Below are 13586 nucleotides of genomic sequence, written 5' to 3' on the forward strand. Positions count from 1 at the left end.
AGTAAGTATTCTGATATTCTGGATAAGCTACTTACCTTCTGTATTTTTCCTGATGTACGATTCTTGTGTGATGCATCATTCTGGCATGTGTGATTTATGTTTGGAAAGTAATAAAGTTGGCATTTATATTATTGTGCGCACTATGTGATATTGACCGCTGGACCCCTGACCGCGGTGTGTGCGACATTGACCGCTGGACCCCTGACCGCGGTATGCCGCACTATGTGATGTTGACCGCTGGACCCCTGACCGCGGTATCTGCGACATTGACCGCTGGATCCCTGACCGCGGTATGTCGGGTTTGGGATGCTAACCGCTGGACACTTGGTCGCGGTATGTGCGATAGTGACCGCTGGACTTTTGGCCGCGGTAATTGTGTGTTTGATTTTCTGTGTGTATGAGACGGAGATGTTTTTCAAAAGAAAGCAAAGTATTTTGGCATTTTGATTGCCGTATTTGTCTTCCGGAACCTTTTATGTATGATTTGTACGTCAGATGCAACACTTTGGTATTCTGGCTATTGTGCTCACCTTCTGTACATTTTACTTCGGTTATGTCTTCGTTTTCTGTACTTCATGATTTGCATACTCAGTACATCTTTCGTACTGACCCCCTTTCTTCGGGGGCTGCGTTTCATGCCCGCAGGTACAAATTCACATTTTGGTGACCCACCGGCGTAGGATTTCCCTTTTGCGGTTCGTAGTGCTCCCTTTGTTCCGGAGCCGACGTTTTGGGTACATACTCTTCCAATGTATATGTTTATGTTTATTCAGGGTACGGCGGGGCCCTGTCCCGCCATCTAATTCTGTTGTTCCGTATTAGAGGTCTGTAGACATAGACGTGGGTAATGTACAGTTTTGTTTGGACGCATTGTGTAAATTGTGTTTGGGCGGCCCATCCGCCGTGGAGGCCCTATCGGCCGCGTGTATGTATGCTTCGGTACGTTATGTATAGTATGATAGCCTTGCCGGCTTCTATGCAGTATATATTGTTGTAGGCACCAGTGTGGAGCCCCGTCTGATATTCATTTATGTAAAAGTCGTCTGTATGTTGTATCTGGTAAATGAGCGCGTAGGAGTGCCCAGTCCGGGCACTAGTCACGGCCTACGGGGATGGGTCGTGACACTTACCTTTCCCACCTCGGTAAGCGAACTCTCAACCCAACGATAGTAAAAGCATAAATAAATAAATCAATTAAGCGGAAGAGCGTAATTCACATAAGTCTTACGATAATAATATAGAATAAAGTGCGGAAATAAGACATACACCTAGGGTCTGGTCTAATCCATACAAGAGCTTCTAAATGAAAGTATACAAGTCTAGAATATAATAATACATCAAATTTGTATATGTCTCAGAATGGAAAAGTAAGACATAAATAAAAGGAGTCTTCAAGGCAGCGAAAATCTCGTGATCACCCTGGAAACTTGAAGCTGTACTAATAGCGACTATCAACCACGGGAGAAGGAAGCTGATCCAATCTGAAACTCTACGTTCATAAAAGAATGCAACAAGTGCAGGTCAGTACAAACCACAGTACTGGTAGGTATCATCGGCCGACTAAGTATAGCTATTTATTGAATCCATAATGGATTCAATCAAGTTAAGTGAGATAAGCAAACTTGATTTCTTTCTTCGTTTTAGTAGAGTTCCAAAACCACCCAATTGAAGGAAATGCCCGAATTTTAGATTTAGAAGATCAATAAAATAAGAGGTTTTGTCGTTATAGACATAATTCAGACAATAAAGTAGGATAGGTAGATAAATAAACAAGTATAAGCCCAACACAAACCAGAACCAAGTATTCGTCATCACCTAGGTTGAAGCATCTAAACCCAAGTATGCTAAGTCTCAATATACCCAATCCGAAACCAACAACACAAGTAACACCAGATTATCACAATATAAGCCATAATGCAATGCAATGCAATGATGTAAGAATGCAAATGCAATGCCATACTGTGTACACATGTACTCCGGACGGAAGTATCGACGTCCCGGTAGCAATCACAATATAGGACACATCGTCACCCCTTGTCAAATATGCCTTACTTACATATATGCTATCACACATAGGCTACATCGCCACTCACTGTTAAATGTGCCTTATATATATATATATATGAACTTCCACATGTCACGACCCGACTAGGGGGCCGCGACGAGTACCCGGTGCTGTCCCACCCAGGCACCCCCTTTACATACTTTCACATAACATCTAGGTGAGCCATAAATCAAATCATGCATTCTAGTCATCCATCATACTAGTCCCATTAGACGACAACATTTCTTATATCATCATAGGCATCTATGCCACAACAATGTACATGGGCCGACGAGGCCAACAAAATAATATACAAAATATAGGCCAACAAGGCCAAACACATCTAACCACATACACATGTCTACGAGCCTCTAAGAAGAGTATAACATATCACATGAGCGGGACAGGACCCCGCTATGCTCATAATTATGTACACAAAAGAATAAGTTCCCAAAAGCTACGGCTCCGAATGAAATGGAGCTCTGCTATGTAATCTCTGATAAATAAGCTAAGGATCAAGTCTGTCTCCCTGTGCACCTGCGGGCATGACGCAGCGTCCACAAACAAAAGGACGTCAGTACGAAGAATGTACTGAGTATGTAAAGCATGATCAATATCAATATAGAAGCAAAATGAACAATCATGAGAATTAGCACAAGATGGGAAACAGTAATCTCATCGTCACAGGCACTTACTTACCTTACATAGGAACTTTTCATTTCTAATGCGTATTTGTGTACATAGCTCCATACCCCGTACCCGTAACTATTTACATATCCTTACTCACATTCATATCGTTTACATCTCATTTACATAACATATTCGTACTCATATAGATGTCATATACATAGAATATATATATATACAAATATAGCATGCCGACCACGAGGGTTCGGTGTTTCATACATACTTGGCCAACCAAGGCTCAAGGTCATACATACCTGGCCCTACCAAGGCATCAGGGTGATCCGTACCTTCTGCAGAAGTGCGCGCGCGTTTCATATTCATATACATACTCTATACATATTCATATACATATATTCTACCCGACATCATAAGCTCGGGGTCTTATTATAGCCCTTCATAGGCACATGTACATACAATAGCCCGTAGGCACCTTTAGCATCATATTATTCTCATCATCATTACTATCATTATCACTATTATCGTCACTCATCACGTCTATCGTTCTAGGCATACTCGTCATACGAGGGATCTAGTACAATCATAGTGTATCGAGGATCGTGAGCTTACTAGCTCGGAAGATCAAGTCATTTGAAGAAATCATAGTCTTATAGAAGATTTAGACGTTTGGCCAAAGAACCATACCTTATGAAAGAAGGGTTAGCCTTACATACCTTTCCAAACAATTATTCTATGCTTGCTTGTTCTCCTCCGAAGCCTATGTGTCTACCTTCATTAAAATCATGCTATCATTAGAATCGACAACTAGCACACATGGCTAAAGCTAGAGAAAATCGGACAGCATCTCCTTTATTTATGCAACATTCCTCCATATCGTAATTCAACTCCCAAACGTCAACAATACATTCCCAATACCATAACAATGGCCATTAATCGTTTACATTAACCACAAGAATCGCAATTCAATTCAAACTATTTCTCAAAACGTCACTATTCATCATTCATGACCCATTTTCCTATACTCATCTAATGTCCAAGCATTTTAACTCTCAAATACCTTAAACAACATATCAATACCATAAATCTTACCTTAGATGTTGTAGGAACGAGCCTTGGTCAAAATACTCCACTTGAGCAAAAACCCTAGTTTTCCCTTTGATGAGTTTTCTTGACTTGAATGATTTTAATGGGTTTTCTTACACTTGATTCACTTGGTTTACGTTGTTGGTCACTAAAAACCCTTGAAAACTTGTGGAAATAAATGTAGAGAGATGTTTTTAGAGAGAAGGGATGAAATGTGGAAATGAAATAATAAACTTGGATCCCTTATTTAATGACTTAAATCTGATCCGGAATAAATAGTACAGTGGTCGTAAACTGGGTTTACGGTCCGTATTCCAATTTACGGACCGTATTTCGTGACCGTATTTAAACATATCAAAATACAGAAAGGCAGGCTGAAGACATAGTGATTTACGGTCTCAGTTTACGGGTCGTAAACCACTTTACGGTCCGTATCCCAGGTCGTTTTTAGCCATTTGATCATTTGGCAGAAAGTTGAAGTTTTGGAAGCCAAAATACGACATGGCAGTTTACGGACCGTATACCACTTTACAGTCCGTATTTCATTTTACGTGCAACTGGCCAAAATGCAGATCTACAACTTCCCACATTTTCAGAAGCTATAATTAGTCACCATGGGGCATAACCTATCTCTTATTCCAATTACCTTCGGAATCTCACTTAGGGTCGTCAAATGTTATTTCTTACTCATGAAAATATCGGATACTCGTACCTCTCGCGGGTCCATTCACTTGGGCAACAATGGAGGATTTTTCCGAGGTGTAACACCACAACATAGACTACATCGTCACCCTCGGTCAAATGTGTCTTATTTATATATGAACTGCCATAACATAGGCTAGATTGTCACCCCCTGTCAAATGTGCCTTATATATATATGAAATGCTACAACATAGGCTACATCGTCACCCCTAGTCAAATGTGCCTTATATATATGTTTAAATCCAAGATGAGTGTTCAACGCATGATTCAAGTATGCAGATGACAACAACAAGATCTCTTATCAAAACTCATTCCGCTCCGGTATATGACCTCGGATCACAGACATCTAAGCTCTCTTTCACGCTCTCCGGCAAAGACCTCGGAGGCCACACTCTCTCACTTATCATCAACAGTACCATAACCATGCAATATCAATGTATCATGGAAATGAGTATGAATACGATGCAGTGAAATATCAACAGCCAATTCAATCCCAAACAGTACCACACACAGTACACAAGAAATATCATAAAAGGCTACACAATAAGACATATAGAACACTATGCTCGTATCAAACATCAACAAGTAAGATACCACAATATCATGAACAAGATATGTCAATAGTCTTCAATATCTACTATCACCACATGGCATCAAGCCAACATCAATAGAACAAATCAAGTCACAACATAATGGGGTGGCTACCCTAATCACACAACAGGGCCCAACCTAAGACAATATCTAACCCAACTTCATACCCAAAGGTTTACATGCTTTCTCCGACAATATCGTCTAAATATATGCTTCGCTAAATGAATTCTCACCGTAGGGTAAGCCATAACCTACCTGGATGGCCGAAAAGCAATACACCAACAATCACTCTATAGCCTTGCCCTTCCGCTGAGCCTCAAGATCAAAGAAGTCACCAAGGATTTTACCCAAGAATCTTCTAGAACTGTTCGCAAGAGCTCAAATTTCATAATGGTGATAAATGATAGACTAAGATATTTTTAATACATATTAATGAAATAGCAGGCCCGATACCGCCACAGCAGCGTCGGGACCGCCATGGCGCTACTGCCCCGGCATCCTCTCACACCGTCGGGACGGTCTAGGCATAACAGGCTTGGCCGCCCCAGCGGCCATCCAACCGCCACGGTGGTGCCGTTGGGATGCCACTAGTGCCGCTCTAGCGGACACTAGGTACCAAAATTCCAATTATCTTTCCAAGTTCAAACCGAAATCCCGACCAACTCCCGAAGCCATCTGCTTACAAACCCATACGCAGACCCATATAAAAACACACTACGAACGCGCTCGTGGCCTCGAAATTCCTAACAGAGGTCTCATTGCTCGAGTCAACCCCCGATACCTCAATTCCAATCTCCCAATCCAAGTCCCAAAATGCATCCGACTGTATTGGGAACCGAACTGCATATACACACAAGTTCTAAATGACCATCCGGACCTGTCAAAATTAACGGGTTTCTTAAAAAGGTCCGTTTACCCAAAAGTCAACTTTGAGTCAACTCTTTTTCACTTTAAGCTCAAATTTCACAAAAAGTCACCCAAATCAAATCTAGACACCTCGAGAAGCGTCTTAACGGTCCCCTAGGGTAAAGAATAAGCTAACCAAGCTTGAAAAGGGTCAAAAGGGTCGGAAGTGCAATAATGACCAAATGGGTCGTTACATCATATACCAATTAAATAATCGCTCATCCTCAAGCGACAAGGAAGAGAGGACGAAAAATGCTAGAACCGGTAATAACTGAAGATATCGATCACGCGTGTCAGACTTCTCCTTACAGAAAATATTCTCATCGAACGATATTGAATCCCAATGAATGATACAGAACCTCCATAACGGTACTTCTCCAACACAGAAACATGCAAAATCGGATGAACATTCGACAGATCTGGTGAAAAGCTAACTCATAGAACAAGGGCTCCAACAATAGGTAATCTCAAACAGGCCCTAGCACCTCGACTCACTTACCAGTCACCACTCTCTAGACTTAGCTCAAGCTTCAATTCTTATATTCCATATTCAGCTTCCCCTCGCAACTGATCCTCGAATAAGCGAATCGTTTTACTCGAATTCTCTATTTTGGATAAAATTGCATCTTTGAACATAATCAATAGGCCCCCACAAATATTTTCCCAAACCAACACAATCCTCTGAAACACGATCACAAACTATAGCCCATTCTGAACCGATAAAATACTCTGATTCCACTTAACTCCTTCTCCCACATCTTCTAAAGCCGCTACTCGCACCACGATTTCATAGAAACATAAGAACACATATACCAAAATTATGAAAGCATAACTTACTCTCTCCAGAAAGAATCCTTGATTCATTTGCGATCTCTACGCAATTCCATCAAACTAATCTTACTGGCAGCCAACTTGGCCAGTTCCAAATCTTCTCAAACCTTCAAATCACAGTACAGGAACCATACCTCTGAATATCACCAATAGTCATTAGAACTGACTCCGAATTTCGAAACCAATCACAGTCATACCACGCACAACAAATCCTGTCTATCATTTTTGACTCCATAAGTTGAGTCCTATCCCAGCTATTAACTTAGTACCGAAGAGCTATACTTTACGATTTCAAACTTCATGTTCCTCAACCTTTACCCGATACGCAAATTCGATACAACCCCGAAATTTTGACGCAAAACCTGAAGCCTCATATAGTAATTATATAACCATTGATACTCTCATAGTATCACCTCAATATGATCGTAAATTCTCCGAAACTATCCAATCTTACATTGCCGCTCGTTGAAAGTGTCTTTGGCAGGATTACAAGAGTGGTATTAGCATGATGCTCATTCTTTTGTAATACTTCTAAAGATTTGTTCATTTAGGAAACTAGAGACAATGGCAAACAAAACGCAACATAAAGTCAAAGAGATAGCAGCTACATCTGAAGAAAAATGGACGAATTCTACTCCATCCTGGAAGCCTGAATATGCATTCAGTTTGACTTTGAACCATAGCACCTGGTGAGAGCTTGTAGGTGTTTGAGATGGTGTCAAGTCAAGGCCAGAGGATCTGCAGTAGACAAGCTTCTATATAGTCTTTGGATGTAGTTTACATTTCATTTCTGTATTTTAGGATCTTTGTTTATTTGTTTTTCTTTTTTCCTTTCTTGTACAGAAAACCTTTTATTTTAATAAAACACTGCCAAACTTGGTTTGGTGGTTTTCATTCAAAAAATAAAATAAAAATACACTGCCGCTCAAAATCTCACACAATTACCCCTAAGTCCTTAATGACCAAAAGCACTTACCCAAACTATCCAGTCAATATTATTTGCAATCATATTGTATTACCACGAGCAAGGTCCCTCTCGAAAATATAACTCAAGTCTCACATGATAGGAATTTCACAATCATTTCTCTTAAAGCACACTAATTCATTCACTATAGAATTATACGAACTTTTCCAATGGTGTACCACCACGCCACTTCTTATAAATCTCAACATGTCGGTTCAATGAATATGCTTATTACTATCTGCCGATAGTGAATCTTATGAAATTTTCCTCCTATCACTTAGTCCATCAATAGACTTCCTTCCTTAAGCTCACGCAGCAATTAAACCTTATCTGAATATGCAAGACCATGATGCCACAATCTAAATAGACTCACGTAATCCCAAGATGTACCTCATCTTGATGACTCTTGATCAACTATACCTTTCTTGACTCTTCAATTCCTCAATCTCTATCAATTCACTTATACCGCCATCGTCTGACCATTACTCGAACCCACTCAGTAGTCTATCATATAACCATAAGTTTCGCACGCTGACTGAATCACATCAGACGGTAATAGTAGGCCACAACTCTATCCGTTATAGTTCCTTAACGCTTACAACTCAAAGCTGAACACTCTCTAAATCTAGCGTATTACACAAACAGTCTCACTATTATCCTCATGTATCTCACTGAAACGTCCTTGCCCGAATTTCCTTACTCAATTTTTGAAATGTATACTGAACGTAACTCAGTTAACCCATCATCGTCTATTCTATCATTTCAAGTACCTATGTTTAAAAATCCCTTACTCAAATCCTTAACATTACTAGTCCTCTAAGAATCACTTTTTACCTTAATAATCGAATCTGAATACCTCTAACTATTTGCACGACAACCCCTTTTTATTCAATCACCCAGGCCGAGTAATAGCATACTAGTAGAGGGATCTAGCCAATAACACCAAGAATACAAGGTTCCCAACCTTAGTCCACCGCTAATATCTATTAGTCTCTCATAACCGAACATACAACCCATCCATAAACTCTTAAGATCACTCTACACTGTACACTGCAACCAAACTCCCACATCACTAACTCTTGCTTCAACAATTTCCTTTCTACCCTTAACCTCGTAAACACCCCTCAACCTCATCGGTCACACCCCTTACTGTACATCATGATATAATGTTCCCGCAATCCAACACTCCTCAAGTACCCATATTACCTCACCTGCAGTCTTACGAACCTTAATCTCCTGAACCCAATAGCAAGATATCTCATTGTAATCCTTCAATTCTCGTATGTCATTTCAGATCACCTTTATCACTATCAACTAACAACCGCTCAAATCCACTCGATCCTCTACTAATCATCCATTTAAGCCCAACAACCACAAAACAATATCCATACTTCTCCTTAAATCTAAGTGTAGCAACCAGTAACTTCCCAAGTCATTAATTTATCGTGTGCTCTCAAAATTGAAGTCATTTCCATCAGTCGATTACTAACTCCTCAGAAATCTTGTTACACCTCAGAATTTCATATCATTGTGTCGTACGTAGACTAACGTCAGCTTAAGGTGAACGTGGAGTTATTATTAAATTAAGGAGGGTATTTGGTTTTAAAGTGTATGTGATAAGATTTCGAAGTTGTATGAATCGGAGGAAGAAAGTCCATCGAAGGAAAGTAAGGTATAAGTCCCGTTTGGGAAAAGGTTTTGTAAGTATCGAGTTAAAGATTATTTAGTAGGGTCTTGTGAACGAGTTATAAGGATGTTTAGATCGTTAATGAAGTGCTAAACAAGTGCTAAGACGGTTCGATAAGGATTGGAGATCAAACGAAGCGACGAGAACAAGATCGGAGAAGACGTGGATTATGCGACCATTTATACGGTCCGTACAATGGTCTGTATGACCGGTACAGCGAAGGTCCATCACTTATGGAGTTATAAGGTCGATTATACAGATTGAATAAAATTATACGGACTGTACAATGGTCCGTATAACTCCCGACAGGCAGATTTTGTTTAAGTTTATATAAGGAGACCCAAATTCATTCTTTTCATTTCCCACTTCTCTCCAACACTCTCAAAACCTCTAGAACCTTCTCTACACTTCACTTACCAATATCCAAGGGAAAATCAAAGATCAAACACCAAAAAGTAGTAGAACCAAGTGCAAGAATGCTGGCTAGGGTTGATGGAAGCAAGAAATCTCTTTGGAATTGAAGCTAGGGCTTTCTTTTACTGAAGCATTTCCCTCCAAAACCCGTTCCTACACAATCGAAGGTGAGTTTTATGATCATTTCATGTTGTTAAGAATATTGAATGGTTGAAAGACTTAGATTATGGAAGAAGGTAGAATATAGAGCTCTAATATGGAAATTGTGATATTTTTGAATGGTAACTTGGCTTGAATCATAATTCTTGAGATGATATGAGTATAATCTTGTTATAAACGATACTAAGAATATTGGAGAAGCATTATATGGGAATGAATGTGGTGTTGTATTATGGCCATGGTTATGGATGACCCTGAGAGGAAATTGGAGAATTGAATAATGTCGAACTTGTCGAAGTTATTGATTATGATATTATGAATGTTGTTATCGATGGTTGGGAGTTGTTATATCCTATGGAGAAAGTTTTAGGAACAAAGGAAATGCTGCCCAATTTTCGTTAGGCTTTTAGTTGCGTTAGTCCAGATTTAAGCATGTTCTCAATGAGCTAATTTTGTACGGTTCTCTTGAATATAGAATCGCGAGCCTGGAAAGAGAACTCTTAGTCCTTAAGAAGACATAAAGGTATGTGAGGCTAGTCCCCTTCTTTCAAAGGCATGACCCTTATATTGTGATTTCTTCTCTATATTTCCATGATCTTCTTACACTCTAAAAGAGGAAAGTTAATGATTTTTTAGAGCTTCTTATGAAATAGAGACGAGACATGTTCCATGATAATGATGATGATAATGATGCCATGACGAGTCCGATATTCTTATTTTTATGTTTTCATGAATGTTGCTGTTTGTTGTTTGTCTTACCTCATGTTTTTAGTTCCTTCAAGGTGAGACATGATGATCATGATTATTCCATAACATAATCGGAGGTTCCCGACCTTACGTAACTCTGATAGATTGATAGCTTTTATTTAAGCTCCCATGCATGCATTGGCTTATGTATATGTTAGATTACGCTACGCCTATACGGCCGGGCGGCACCACTAAGCCGGATGGCTTATAGATGATTACATCGTGCCTATATGGCACAGGCAGCACCACTAGTGGGCGGCGTGATATGACTATCCCGGACACGGGCTAGTGATGACATATGATTCAGAAAGCTTACTCATATCTGTATATATGTGTTATGATTTGGGTTTAAAGGTAAAAGCGAGCATGCATGATTCTTCCTCAAGAGGCAAGCATATACAGTTATCTTTTCTTCTTATGCTTTCTATATTTCCTTATTATGTTACTATATATGCCTTACATACTCAGTACATTATTCGTACTGACGTCCTTTTCTTTACGGACGTTGTGCTCATGCCCACAGGTAGAAAGGGAGACGGTGCAGATGCTTAGGTGCTTACTCAGCAGTTGTACAGGAGCACCCACTACTCTGGAGGTGCAACCTATTGATATATTCTTTTGTGTGCTTTTTGGGTTGGCGGGGTCCTGTCCCATCCTTATGACTCCAGTATTTCGGTTAGAGGCTCGTAGATATTTATGTGCGGGTAGTAGATGTCTCATGATTACTATAGTGTATATTTGTATATCAGTTTTGATAGGCTCGCAGGCTTATGTGCACAAAGGTAGATGTATTTTCGAAATGATAATGATTGTATGATGACAAGTTCCGTGCTGAGAGCAATGTAAATTTAGGAAGAGTTTGATGACAAGTACGATGGGTGGTGCTTGGCAGGGTAGCTCCGGGTACCCGTCATGGCCCCTAGTTGGGTCGTGACAAAAATGGTATCAGAGCAGTTCCGTCCTAGGGTGTGTCTACGAGTTGTGTCCGGTAGAGTCTTGTTTATGGGTGTGAAGCGCTCCACACTTATAAACAGGAGGTTGCAGGGCATTTAGGAATGATGACTCTCTTTCTTCTTCATAGATCGTGCAAAAGAGCTATAATATAAAAAATTCCTTTTTCCTCACTGCGCGTTATATTTTCAGCTAAGTTGGTGAATGGAAAAACTACAGCAGCCCAGAAGGGCAAGATAGTGGTTGACGAGGGGATTGGACGGGAGCCGTCTATAGATATGGAGGAGAGCGAACCCCAGAGTAAGTCTCTATTTCGGTTTTCCCATACTTCGCCCACTTTAGAGGATCAAAGGGGAGTCTCAACCTTGGCCCCAGCGCCCCAGTTCCTCCACCAGATACCTCAAGCCAGGAGATGAGGCAGGCCATCCTTTTGTTGACCCAGTTAGTAGCCGTGCAAGCTCAGCGGCAGGATGAGGGCCACGGTAATAGGAGTTGGAGGAAGAGGGTCAGGTCCTCAGGGTTTGATCATGAGTCAGAAGGCGCCCCGAGGGAGCAATTCTCTAGGCACTCAACTTGTTCAACAGCTAGTGCTCCACCACAGTTTCCTAGACCAAGGGCCGATTGATCTGCTTGCATGGGGCCAGTCCAGAGTTTTAGAGTTCCTAGTTCCCAAAATAGAGGTGATCCTGGTCAGAGGAGACCACCGGTTCCACGATGTAGCCAATGCAGAAAGTTACATTCGGGCCCGTGTCGCCAAGGTTCAGATGTTTGTTATGTTTGTTGAAAAACTAGGCACGTGATGCGTGATTGTCCCTCGAGGCACGGTAGAGGTGGGGTTCAACCCACAGGATCAGTAGCCAGTTTGTCTTTATCTGTGCGCCCCGTAGGGCAGACTCCCCAGACTCCAGCAAGCCGCGGTAGGGGCAGAGGGGGAGCATCCAGTTCAGGTGGCACCCAGCTCCGTATTTATGCTCTAGCCGGACGTCGGGATCTTGAGTCCTCTCCGGAGGTGGTTACAGGTATACTATTCATATTCTCTCGTGACGTTTATACATCGATTGATTCGGGTTCTACGCTGTAGTATATTACTCCTGATGTTGTTGACTGTGTTGAGGTGAAAATCTGAGCCAATCAAATAAATTGAGATTTCTACGCTTGTTAGTGACCCAGTGACAGAGTTATGATTTATGAGTAAGTAAACCTCCCCGAAGGGAGTTGATTGACATATTGTGTAGAAAACAAAATATATATAATGGAATTCTAGAAAGAGTGTGCAGGTACAACTTATGAGACAAGCTTTATTACTTATATCCTTTTATGGTAAACAGTCTTATGCTGCTGAGTTGCATATTATATGTGTCCTATTACGGCATGAGATGTGTTTTCTAGGCTATGTGCAGGTTTGGGATTGTTATGTTTACAAGGAAACCTCTGCCGAAATTCTCCCAGGAATCTAAAGGAAATTGTAGGAACTGTAGACAGAATTGCTGTGAGAAGAAGAGAGGACCAACAACGAGTGATTAAGGATGGAGCTAGTAGTTAAAATGCAGGATAACCATAGCAAGTATGCATTAAAGTAAAGGAAGGATGAACAGGTTAGGATGGAATAAAGAACATGGGAAGGGAGAATGGTGTGCTTGAAATAGAAAGAACTTTTATATACTAAGGAGAATTAAAGAGATAGGCCTTCCAGAAGAAGTCGTAAGCTAGAATAATTTGGTTGGCCCTTTTATGCTTTGGAAGATCGAATTATAAAATGAGCTTGATGCACATGTATATGCATGCAACACTCAATCAGATTATTAAGTTAGGCTTTACATGAGGATTAGTAGTGGGAGAAATTTTTGTGCCACTATAAACTA

The sequence above is a fragment of the Lycium barbarum genome, chromosome 6, assembly GCF_019175385.1.
Source record: "Lycium barbarum isolate Lr01 chromosome 6, ASM1917538v2, whole genome shotgun sequence".
Lineage (NCBI taxonomy): Eukaryota > Viridiplantae > Streptophyta > Magnoliopsida > Solanales > Solanaceae > Lycium > Lycium barbarum.